This window comes from Rhinatrema bivittatum, unplaced genomic scaffold (genome assembly GCF_901001135.1).
Source record: "Rhinatrema bivittatum unplaced genomic scaffold, aRhiBiv1.1, whole genome shotgun sequence".
Classification (NCBI taxonomy): domain Eukaryota; kingdom Metazoa; phylum Chordata; class Amphibia; order Gymnophiona; family Rhinatrematidae; genus Rhinatrema; species Rhinatrema bivittatum.
This window is the reverse complement of record NW_021820815.1, coordinates 101,313-113,976: the sequence shown is the minus strand read 5'-3', so window position 1 is coordinate 113,976 and position 12,664 is coordinate 101,313.

Below are 12,664 nucleotides of genomic sequence, written 5' to 3'. Positions count from 1 at the left end.
GCTGGCTTCGCAGACAGGGGGGAGCTGCCTGACCCTCACTCCTGACTTCCCCCATGTCCCAGCTAGTGAATGGTGTGTGGGTGAGGGGGGGGGGGAGGATGGTGAAGTCTGAGACAACTCCCTCCCTGCATTACTAGTGAGAGGCTGGCTTCACAGACAGGGGGGAGCTGCCTGACCCTCACTCCTGACTTCCCCCATGTCCCAGCTAGTGAATGGTGTGTGGGTGAGGGGGGGGGGGGAGGATGGTGAAGTCTGAGACAGCTCCCTCCCTGCATTACTAGTGAGAGGCTGGCTTCACAGACAGGGGGGAGCTGCCTGTCCCTCACTCCTGACTTCCCCCATGTCCCAGCTAGTGAATGGTGTGTGGGTGAGGGGGGGGGGGGCGGATGGTGAAGTGTGAGACAGCTCCCTCCCTGCATTACTAGTGAGAGGCTGGCTTCACAGACAGGGGGGAGCTGCCTGACCCTCACTCCTGACTTCCCCCATGTCCCAGCTAGTGAATGGTGTGTGGGTGAGGGGGGGGGGGAGGATGGTGAAGTCTGAGACAGCTCCCTCCCTGCATTACTAGTGAGAGGCTGGCTTCACAGACAGGGGGGAGCTGCCTGACCCTCACTCCTGACTTCCCCCATGTCCCAGCTAGTGAATGGTGTGTGGGTGAGGGGGGGGGAGGATGGTGAAGTCTGAGACAGCTCCCTCCCTGCATTACTAGTGAGAGGCTGGCTTCACAGACAGGGGGGAGCTGCCTGACCCTCACTCCTGACTTCCCCCATGTCCCAGCTAGTGAATGGTGTGTGGGTAAGGGGGGGGGGGAGGATGGTGAAGTCTGAGACAGCTCCCTCCCTGCATTACTAGTGAGAGGCTGGCTTCACAGACAGGGGGGAGCTGCCTGACCCTCACTCCTCCGGGGTATTGTGATCTTCCTGCACACAGTGCCCTATCCCTGATACCAGGGGTGTTGTGATCTTCCTGCATGCAGTGCCCTATCCCTATTAATACCAGGAGTGTTGTGATCTTCCTGCATGCAGTGCCCTATCCCTATTAATACCAGGAGTGTTGTGATCTTCCTGCATGCAGTGCCCTATCCCTGATATCGGGATGTGTGCAAGAAGATCACAACACCCCCGGTATCAGGAATAGGGCACTGTGTGCAGGAAGATCACAACACCCCCAGTATCAGGAATAGGGCACTGTGTGCAGGAAGATCACAACACCCCTGGTATTAGGGATAGGGCACTGTGTGCAGGAAGATCACAACACTCCTGGTATTAATAGGGATAGGGCACTGTGTGCAGGAAGATCACAATACCCCTGGTATCAGGGTTAGGGCACAAGTTCTAGTCACATTGACTGATCACATTACTTGTTTTGTCAAGCTACCAACTGTTTCCATTTCCCATCCCCCATATACTGTCAGTAGGAAACTTGGTAACATGAATAAATAAGAGGGCAGCCAATAGGAATACATATTCATTCCTAAACTGACCTTAACTGACCTGAAAAGTGTCAAATTGTATCATTTTCAGTTAGTGCGCACTAACTCCCAGTTAGTGCGCACTAACTCGAGTTAGTGCGCACTAATCGGAAAAAACGATTTTTAACGATTTTTTAACTAAAAAATCGTGCCTAAGACGATTTTCTTGCCCTGCCACACGATTTCTATCGTTAAGACGATATGGAAAACGATTCACATCCCTACTCCTTAATACTGTTTCCTACCCTTCATATTGTTTCCTTAATACTGTTTATTACCATCTATTCTCCTTGATACTTGGATTTTGGGATTCCATCCTGTCTTGATTCTCTTCTTACCTCTCCTATCACACTTTTTCGTCTCTATTGGATCCTCCTCTACTGCCATCCCACTATCAATTGGTGTGCCTCAGAACTATATCCTGGGTCCTCTTCTCTTCTCTCTGTATATTAATTCCCTCGGTGCTCTGATTTTCTGTCATGGCTTTTGATACCATCTTTATGCTGATGATTCCTGAAATTACCTCTCTTCACCAGGTCTGACATGGCTGCCTAGATGTCCCATCATCACCTTAACTCAACATGGCCTTCTCTTTCCCCACAAACCCACTTCTTCTCTTCCCTATTTCTTTAGTTCTGTGGATAATGCTATCATTGTCCCAGTCCCCTCAGCTTGTAATCATGGTATTATCTTTGACTCTCTCCCATTCTGTACAGATATCCAAATCACTGCTAAAATGTGCCGTTTCTCTATAACATCACCAAAATCCATCCCTTCTTTTCTGAACACACTACCAGAACACTTATCCACTCTGTCATTACTTCCCATTTACACTACTCTAACCTGTTTCTTACAGGTCACCCAGTGATCTCTCTCTGTCCACTACAATCTATCCAAAATTCAGTTGCATGATTTATCTTTCATCAAAGTTGTTATACCCATATAACCCTTCTTCTCAAGTCACAATATTGGCTTCCTTATCAGTTGAAGCTCCTCGTACTCATCTAAAAGAGCTTTCACCCTGCATTTTCTCACTATCTCTCCTCTTTTATCTTTCCCTACACCTCTCCTTGTGAACTCTACTCATCAGGCAAGCCACTCCTGTCTATGCCCTTTTCCTCTACTGCCAACTCTCAACTCTGTGCTTTCCACCTGGCTTCACCGTATGCCTAGAATAGACTTCCTCTGCTGGTGTGTCATACTTCCTCTGTTGGTATGTCATACTTCTTCTGTTGGCGTGTCATACTTCCTTTGTTGGTGTGTCATACTTCCTCTCTTGCTTTATTCAAGTTCAGTCTAAAAACTCACCTTTTTAAGGCTATTTTTAATCTTAACCCCTGATAATCCCACTTACAGTGTTATTGATTTTAACCATCTTAATAGATGAAATTCCTAATGTCCCTTTTGTCTTGTATATTTGTCTTGATTAGAATGTAAGCTCCACTGAACAGTGACTGTCTCATATAAGTTTTTATATAGCACTGTTTACATCGAATAGTGCTATAGAAGTGATAACTAATAGTAGTAGTAGTAAACAGCAATAATATAATAAAATAAAAATATTGTATTCAAACTAAAAATATAATAAAATACCTCAAGCAAACATCACTCTCATCCAGTAAGCCAGACCTCCATTCAGTCAGAAGCAGAACCTACTTAGTCAAAAACCTTAGTTCCACATTTGTGTTCCAGTTCAAGATGGGTTTTGGGTAAGAAATCTTTGTATTTTAGAAAATGTAACTTATGCTAGGATACCTCATTGTTTAGGCACTGAATTTAAAAGAAAAGTGAAATGGACACCAGGTTGCATCACGGCAGTTTGTCCTCCATTGCCTTTTGCTGCTATGAAATTAGGTTGTGAACAAGAAGGCATCCTGCTATAAATTATATTTTCTGAAACTACACAAAATTAAGGCTTGAAAAAAGGATTCCCTATAGCTCAGTATCAAAGGACGTCTATGTGCATGCAAAGGGGTAAAACTAGTACAAGCTCAACTTGTTTTCCCCTTCACATGGAGCTGTACAGTCAGCCGCTCCCCACCCCCACCCCTACCCCCCTACGCACACACACACAATCTTACTCGAACTGAAGCATTATTCTGAAAAATGCTATTTTTCCACATAAGTGCTCCAGTATCAGATGGGTGATGAGACTGCCCCCAAAAATAATTGTATATCAAATGAAAACCCTTGCTGAATAGAAAAAAAGCTGCGAACTATAAGGTTTTGCCTAGATACACGCAAAGGAATACAATATTTACAATGACATTTTATTGCGACAAAATTTCTGCAAACTCCTCGGCAGAGTAAATGAGAGATATTACTAAGCTGAGATTAAAAGAATGTTTTCAACAAGACCCATGTTAAGGAGAATTTGAGCTTTCTAATTGTTTTCTCATGTGCTTTTTTTGTGTGTGTGTGTTTCAAAGCAGATCTCTAAGAGACTCACAGGGTTGAAATGTGTTGCAAATTAGTTCTGCTGAGAGCAAAATGCCTAATTTACTTGTTCAGTACATTAAAATAGCCATGCTTATAGAAACCAAATTGATCTTGTAATTACCCAAACGATTTATATTCTAAACCTTCGCTGCTAACACATGTTGCCATTTTAAATCTCTTTGATCACTCTTTCATAATCACAGTCATCTAGGAAAGCCTGTAGAAATGCTTAAAGGAGCCTTATGATGAAGAAAGAAATATGCAGGATGACAGGGTTGCTAGCTTTTGTTTTTTTTCCCAGTGAAGCTGATCCATTATTGCTTTTACCTCTCACTGCAATCATGGAGTCATAGGCAGAGTCACTTCAAAAGAGAGCCACCGTAATGGTGCATGGCCTGCACTATAAGCTATAAACACAAAGAAGTGAAAGATACATAGCCAAACCCAGTTAATATCACATTCACTGAACTGCCAAAACACTGTGACGTCAATATTCAAAGGCATTTATCTGAATATGTTTTATCCAGATAAGTCATTATGTAGATAACATTTATTGGGATAAGTGAGAGGTGTTTTGGGGGCATTCCGGGCAGAATTTAGTTAGTTGAATAACTTATCTGGCCAGGTCTGGATATTTAGTTATTAGTTAACCCAAGACATGACCAAGAACAAGATTAAAGTTATCCAGGAAAGTATTTTGAAGACCTGATTTGAGATAATATAAAATAACATAGAAATATAGAAATGACGGCAGAAGAAGACCAAACAGACCATCCAGTCTGCCCAGCAAGCTTTCACACTTATTTTTTTTTTCAAACTTTTCTGTTACTCTTTTCCCTTTAAATAACTTTTTTGGCTCTATTTCCCTTCCACCCCCGCCATTGTAGATAGCAGTGCTGGAGCTGCATCTAAGTGAAGTATCTAGCTAATTGGTTTGGGGTAGTAACCGTCGTAATAAGCAAGCTACTCCCACGCTTGTTTACCCAGCCTGTGCAACTCAGTCCTTGTTGGTTATTTGAATACAAATCCTTGTTTCTTCATTCCCCCTGCCGTTGAAGCAGTGAGCTGCGCTGGATATGTATTCTAAGTGAAGTATCAGGCTTGATTCGGGGTAGTAACCGCCGTAACAAGCAAGCTACACCCATGCTTATTTGTTTTACCCAGACTATGTAATTCAGACCTTGTTGGTAGTTGTCTGAATATAAATAATCTTTTCTTCATTCCCCCTGCCATTGAAGCAGAGAGCTATGCTGGATATGCATTGAAAGTGAAGTATCAGGCATTTTTGGTTTGGGGTAGTATCAGGCATTTTTGGTTTGGGGAAGTAACCGCTGTAACAAGCAAGCTACTCCCCTACTTTTATGTGGATGCAAATCCTTTTTTCCACATTTCCTCTTGCCGTTGAAGCATAGAGAAATGTTGGAGTTGCATTAACCGTGTGTATGTTTATTGAATAAGGATATTAATCTCCAGGTAGTAGCCATCATTCCCGCAAGCCACCCCCATGGCTCTTCTCTTCATTCTCATCCTCTAGACTTTATGGATCCACAGTATTTATCCCATGCCCCTTTGAAATCCTTAACAGTTTTGGTCTTCACTACTTCCTCCAGAAGGGCGTTCCAGGCATCCACCACCCTCTCCGTGAAGAAATACTTCCTGACATTGGCTCTGAGTCTTCTTCCCTGGAGTTTCAAATTGTGACCCCTGGTTCTGCTGATGTTTTTGCAATGGAAAAGGTTTGTCGTTGTCTTTGGATCATTAAAACCTTTCAAGTATCTGAAAGTGTGTATCATATCACCCCTGCTCCTCCTCTCCTCCAGGGTCTACATATTTAGATTCTTCAATCTCTCCTCATAAGTCATTCATTGAAGGCCATCTACCTTTTTGATCGCCCTTCTCTGGACCGCCTCCAAGCTGTCTCTGTCCCTTTGGAGATACGGTCTCCAGAACTGAACACAGTACTCCAGGTGAGGCCTCACCAAGGACTTGTACAACGGAATAATCACTTCCCTTTTCTTACTTGATATTCCTCTCTCTATGCAGCCCAGCATTCTTCTGGCTTTAGCTATCGCCTTGTCACATTGTTTCGCCGACTTCAGATGATTAGACACTATCACCCCAAGGTCTCTCTCCTGCTCCGTGCACATCAGCCCTTCTCCTAAGGCATCCTCATTTTATATCTGTTAGGATTTTAAGTTTTATGTATATGATTGTAGCTACTGGGGATTTCTTTGCTTTGTTATTAAATATTAGGGATGTGAATCGTTTTTCGACGATTAAAATTATCGTCCGATAATTTTAATATCGTCTTAAACCGTTATGGAACACAATACAATAGAGATTCTAACGATTTATCGTTATAAATCGTTAGAATCGTGAGCCGGCACACTAAAACCCCCTAAAACCCACCCCCGACCCTTTAAATTAAATCTCCCACCCTCCCGAACCCCCCCCCAAAATGACTTAAATAACCTGGGTGTCCAGCGGCGGTCTGGAACGGCAGCGGTCCGGAACGGGCTCCTGCTATTGAATCTTGTTGTCTTCAGCTGGCGCCATTTTCCAAAATGGCGCTGAAAAATGGCGGCGGCCATAGAACAACACGATTCCACGGCAGGAGGTCCTTCCGGACCCCCGCTGGACTTTTGGCAAGTCTTGTGGGGGTCAGGAGGCCCCCCCCCCCAAGCTGGCCAAAAGTTCCTGGAGGTCCAGCGGGGGTCAGGGAGCGATTTCCCGCCGCGAATCGTTTTCCGTACGGAAAATGGCGCCGGCAGGAGATCGACTGCAGGAGGTCGTTCAGCGAGGCGCCGGAACCCTCGCTGAACGACCTCCTGCAGTCGACAAGTGAGGTAATCAAATTTGCAGATGATACAAAATTGTTCAGAGTAGTTAAATCACAAGCAGATTGTGATAAATTGCAGGAAGACCTTCTGAGACTGGAAAATTGGGCATCCAAATGGCAGATGAAATTTAATGTGGATAAGTGCAAGGTGATGCATATAGGGAAAAATAATCCATGTTTTAGTTACTCAATGTTAGGTTCCATATTAGGAGCTACCACCCAAGAAAGAGATCTAGGCGTCATAGTGGATAACACATTGAAATCGTTGGTTCAGTCTGCTGCGGCAGTTAAAAAAGCAAACAGAATGTTGGGAATTATTAGAAAGAGAATGGTGAATAAAACGGAAAATGTCATAATGCCTCTGTATCGCTCCATGGTGAGACCGCACCTTTATTACTGTGTACAATTCTGGTCGCCACATCTCAAAAAAGATATAGTTGCGATGGAGAAGGTTCAGAGAAGGGTGACCAAAGTGATAAAGGGAAGGAACAGCTCCCCTATGAGGAAAAACTAAAGAGTTTAGGACTTTTCAGCTTGGAGAAAAGGGGGGATATGATAGAGGTGTTTAAAATCATGAGATGTCTGGAACGGGTTAATATGAATCAGTTATTTACTCTTTCAGATAATAGAAAGACTAGGGGACAATCCTTAAATGTGGCACATTTAAAACTAATCGGAGAAAGTTCTTTTTCACTCAACACACAAACTCTGGAATTTGTTGCCAGAGGATGTGGCTAGTGCAGTTTGTGTAGCTGTGTTTAAAAAAGGATTGGATAAGTTCTTGGAGGAGAAGCCCATTACTTGCTATTAATTAAGTTGACTTAGAAAATAGTTACTGTGTTGTGAACCCCTACATTCGTGGCCAGTCGGGCTGCTGGTGTTGCTTCTTCGCGGCAGTCGTGCCATCGTTGCCGGGCTCTTCCCCGGCCGCCTCCTGCCTTGCGTGGTAGGGCTAGCCGTCGGGAGCCCTCCCATGCAGCTGGAGATGCCGCTGCTGCTCCTGCCCTGCTGATTGTTCCTCTTCGCGGCTGGAGCCACTCCCAGGGTCCTCGCTCCTGTCTTCATGGCAGGAAGCCGCTCCTGCAGCCTGGCTTCCTCCAGCTCCACGGCAGGGCTGCTCCCGCTGCCTGCCTTATTCAACCTCCAGCACTCATCCAGATCTCATCAGTCATCCTCCAGCACTCATCCAGATCTCTTCAGTCATCCTCCTGCACTCATCCAGACCTCATCAACCAGCCTCCAGCACTCATCCAGATCTCATCAGTCATCCCCCAGCACTCATCCAGATCTCATCACTCTCCCTCCAACACTCATCCAGACCTCATCACACATCCTCCAGCACCCATCTTGATCTAACCCAGCATTTCAGACTGATCTCCTACAACTTCAATATCTCACATAACATCCTCCTCCACTTCCTACGCCCACCAAGCATCTGCCAGCTAGACCGTTAACCACCAACGAAAACAGACACACCAAAGATGGCGACACCATCCAAAACACATCATCAGAACAGACACAGATTCCTAATAAACATCCCACTAATTTATTTATTTATTTATTTATTTAAAAACTTTTTTATACCGGCATTCGTAGGACACATCATGTCGGTTTACAAATAACTGAGAAGGAAAGGAAATTACAATGAACAGGGGAGGGGGTTAACTGGATGATATACCAAAGTACAGGAGAGGAGAGTCAACAGGCAGCGTTACAACTATTTGCATTCGGTTAGGATTAGATATGCAAAATGAACTAATATACAGGCAGTGTTACAACTATTTGCATTCGGATAGGGTTAGATATGCAAAATGAACTAATATACAAAGTTGAGTGGCATGTGCACTTGATACACTTAGCATATGAAACTTATTTACAGTAAGACACAGCACTTGATACACTTAGCATATGAAACTTATTTACAATAAGACAAGGGCAAGTGCACGTAAGTACGATTGGAATCTGGTGAAGGGGGGGGGGGGGGTAGGGAGAGAGGGAAAGGAGGTAAGGGGTAAGGAGAGGAGGGGGTGGAGGGAGCCGGGTACATGGGGTGAGAGTATTTTCAGGGAGAGATTGTTAGTGGGGTGAGGGGGTGAGGTAGGGGTCGGGTCGGCTCGGGTCGTCATTGCATGCTCAGTCCAGTGGCTCAGTGTCGAGGCTCAGTGGGGAGGTAGGGGGAGGCTGGGGGCACTAGGGGGCACTAGGGGAGGGAGCAGGGGGGGTGTAGGGATGGTAGGAGAGGGGTAGAGAGGTGGGGAAAAGGGAGGGAAAAGGGAGGGAAAAATATCAAAAACATACTATGTCTCACCTTCCTCCTCATTAATGCTCAATCTTTAACCAAAAAATACATGTTAATATCTGACATACTACAAGAAAAAAACCCCAATTTCATCACCATAACTGAAACCTGGTTCAAAAATACTGATCAAGTCTTACTGAACCAACTAGATAACTGTGCCTATGACACATTTTCAAAGCCTCGCAAATCCCGAAGAGGAGGTGGTCTACTCCTTCTTATAAAAAAACATTTCTCAATGAAAGTGATACCACACAACCTCCCAAAACAATATGAAATAGCTCTTTTCGACTCACAAAACCTGCAAATATGCCTAGTATACTGCCCACCCAAACTACTAGAAAATGACATCTCTCCGCTCCTGGAATTCCTAATAACAAACATCAACATGAAAAAACCAACCATCATTCTTGGCGACTTCAACCTCCATATGGATGCCAGCCCCAGATCACAAAACTGCCAAACCCTTCTAGACATGCTATCAAGTAGAGATGTGGATCGTTTTCCATATCGTCTTAACGATAGAAATCGTGTGGCAGGGCAAGAAAATTGTGTTAGGCACGATTTTTTAGTTAAAAAATCGTTAAAAATCGTTTTTTCCGATTAGTGCGCACTAACTGAAAATGATACAATTTGACACTTTTCAGGTCAGTTAAGGTCAGTTTAGGAATGAATATGTATTCCTATTGGCTGCCCTCTTATTTATTCATGTTACCAAGCTTCCCACTGACAGTATATGGGGGATGGGAAATGGAAACAGTTGGTAGCTTGACAAAACAAGTAATGTGATCAGTCAATGTGACTAGAACTTGTGCCCTAACCCTGATACCAGGGGTATTGTGATCTTCCTGCAGACAGTGCCCTATCCCTATTAATACCAGGAGTGTTGTGATCTTCCTGCACACAGTGCCCTAACCCTGGCACCAGGGCTGTTGTGATCTTCCTGCACACAGTGCCCTATCCCTATTAATACCAGGAGTGTTGTGATCTTCCTGCATCCCCAGGGTTTGATCTTCTGCACACAGTGCCCTATCCCTATTAATACCAGGAGTGTTGTGATCTTCCTGCACACAGTGCCCTAACCCTGGCACCAGGGGTGTTGTGATCTTCCTGCACACAGTGCCCTATCCCTATTAATACCAGGAGTGTTGTGATCTTCCTGCACACAGTGCCCTAACCCTGGCACCAGGGGTGTTGTGATCTTCCTGCACACAGTGCCCTATCCCTATTAATACCAGGAGTGTTGTGATCTTCCTGCACACAGTGCCCTAACCCTGACACCAGGGGTGTTGTGATCTTCCTGCACACAGTGCCCTATCCCTGGCACCAGGGGTGTTGTGATCTTCATGTACACAGTGCCCTATCCCTATTAATACCAGGAGTGTTGTGATCTTCCTGCACACAGTGCCCTATCCCTAATACCAGGGGTGTTGTGATCTTCCTGCACACAGTGCCCTATTCCTGATACCGGGGGTGTTGGGATCTTCTTGCACACATCCCGGTATCAGGGATAGGGCACTGCATGCAGGAAAGATCACAACACTCCTGGTATCAGGAATAGGGCACTGTGTGCAGGAAGATCACAACACCCCTGGTATTAGGGATAGGGCACTGCGTGCAGGAAGATCACAACACTCCTGGTATTAATAGGGATAGGGCACTGCATGCAGGAAGATCACAACACCCCTGGTATCAGGGATAGGGCACTGTGTGCAGGAAGATCACAATACCCCGGAGGAGTGAGGGTCAGGCAGCTCCCCCCTGTCTGTGAAGCCAGCCTCTCACTAGTAATGCAGGGAGGGAGCTGTCTCAGACTTCACCATCCTCCCCCCCCCCCCCCTCACCCACACACCATTCACTAGCTGGGGCATGGGGGAAGTCAGGAGTGAGGGTCAGGCAGCTCCCCCCTGTCTGTGAAGCCAGCCTCTCACTAGTAATGCAGGGAGGGAGCTGTCTCAGACTTCACCATCCTCCCCCCCCCCCCCCCTCAACCACACACCATTCACTAGCTGGGACATGGGGAAAGTCAGGAGTGAGGGTCAGGCAGCTCCCCCCTGTCTGTGAAGCCAGCCTCTCACTAGTAATGCAGGGAGGGAGCTGTCTCAGACTTCACCATCCTCCCCCCCCCCCACCTCACCCACACACCATTCACTAGCTGGGACACGGGGGAAGTCAGGAGTGAGGGTCAGGCAGCTCCCCCCTGTCTGTGAAGCCAGCCTCTCACTAGTAATGCAGGGAGGGAGCTGTCTCAGACTTCACCATCCTCCCCCCCCCCCCTCACCCACACACCATTCACTAGCTGGGACATGGGGGAAGTCAGGAGTGAGGGTCAGGCATCTCCCCCCTGTCTGTGAAGCCAGCCTCTCACTAGTAATGCAGGGAGGGAGCTGTCTCAGACTTCACCATCCTCCCCCCCCCTCACCCACACACCCTTCACTAGCTGGGACATGGGGGAAGTCAGGAGTGAGGGTCAGGCAGCTCCCCCCTGTCTGTGAAGCCAGCCTCTCACTAGTAATGCAGGGAGGGAGCTGTCTCAGACTTCACCATCCTCCCCCCCCCTCACCCACACACCATTCACTAGCTGGGACATGGGGGAAGTCAGGAGTGAGGGTCAGGCAGCTCCCCCCTGTCTGTGAAGCCAGCCTCTCACTAGTAATGCAGGGAGGAAGCTGTCTCAGACTTCACCATCCTCCCCCCCCCCCCCTCACCCACACACCATTCACTAGCTGGGACATGGGGGAAGTCAGGAGTGAGGGTCAGGCATCTCCCCCCTGTCTGTGAAGCCAGCCTCTCACTAGTAATGCAGGGAGGGAGCTGTCTCAGACTTCACCATCCTCCCCCCCCCCCCCCTCACCCACACACCATTCACTAGCTGGGACATGGGGGAAGTCAGGAGTGAGGGTCAGGCAGCTCCCCCCTGTCTGTGAAGCCAGCCTCTCACTAGTAATGCAGGGAGGGAGCTGTCTCAGACTTCACCATCCTCCCCCCCCCCCCTCACCCACACACCATTCACTAGCTGGGACATGGGGGAAGTCAGGAGTGAGGGTCAGGCAGCTCCCCCCTGTCTGTGAAGCCAGCCTCTCACTAGTAATGCAGGGAGGGAGCTGTCTCAGACTTCACCATCCTCCCCCCCCCCCCCCTCACCCACACACCATTCACTAGCTGGGACATGGGGGAAGTCAGGAGTGAGGGTCAGGCAGCTCCCCCCTGTCTGTGAAGCCAGCCTCTCACTAGTAATGCAGGGAGGGAGCTGTCTCAGACTGGTATCAGGGATAGGGCACTGAGTGCAGGAAGATCACAACACCCCTGGTATCAGGAATAGGGCACAGGTTCTAGTCATATTGACTGATCACATTACTTTTTTTGTCAACTACCAACAGTTTTCATTTCCCATCCCCCCAACCATCACCTCAGTTGGAACCTTGGTAACATCAATAGATAAGAGGGCAGCCAGCCAATAGGAATACATATTCATTCCTAACTGACCTTTACTGACCTGGATAGTGTCAATAATTTGTATCATTTTCTGTTAGTGTTCCTGAGTTTCCATTTCCATTTCCCTTCCCCCCAACCATCACCTCAGTGGGAACCTGGTTAACATCAATAGATAAGTGGGCAG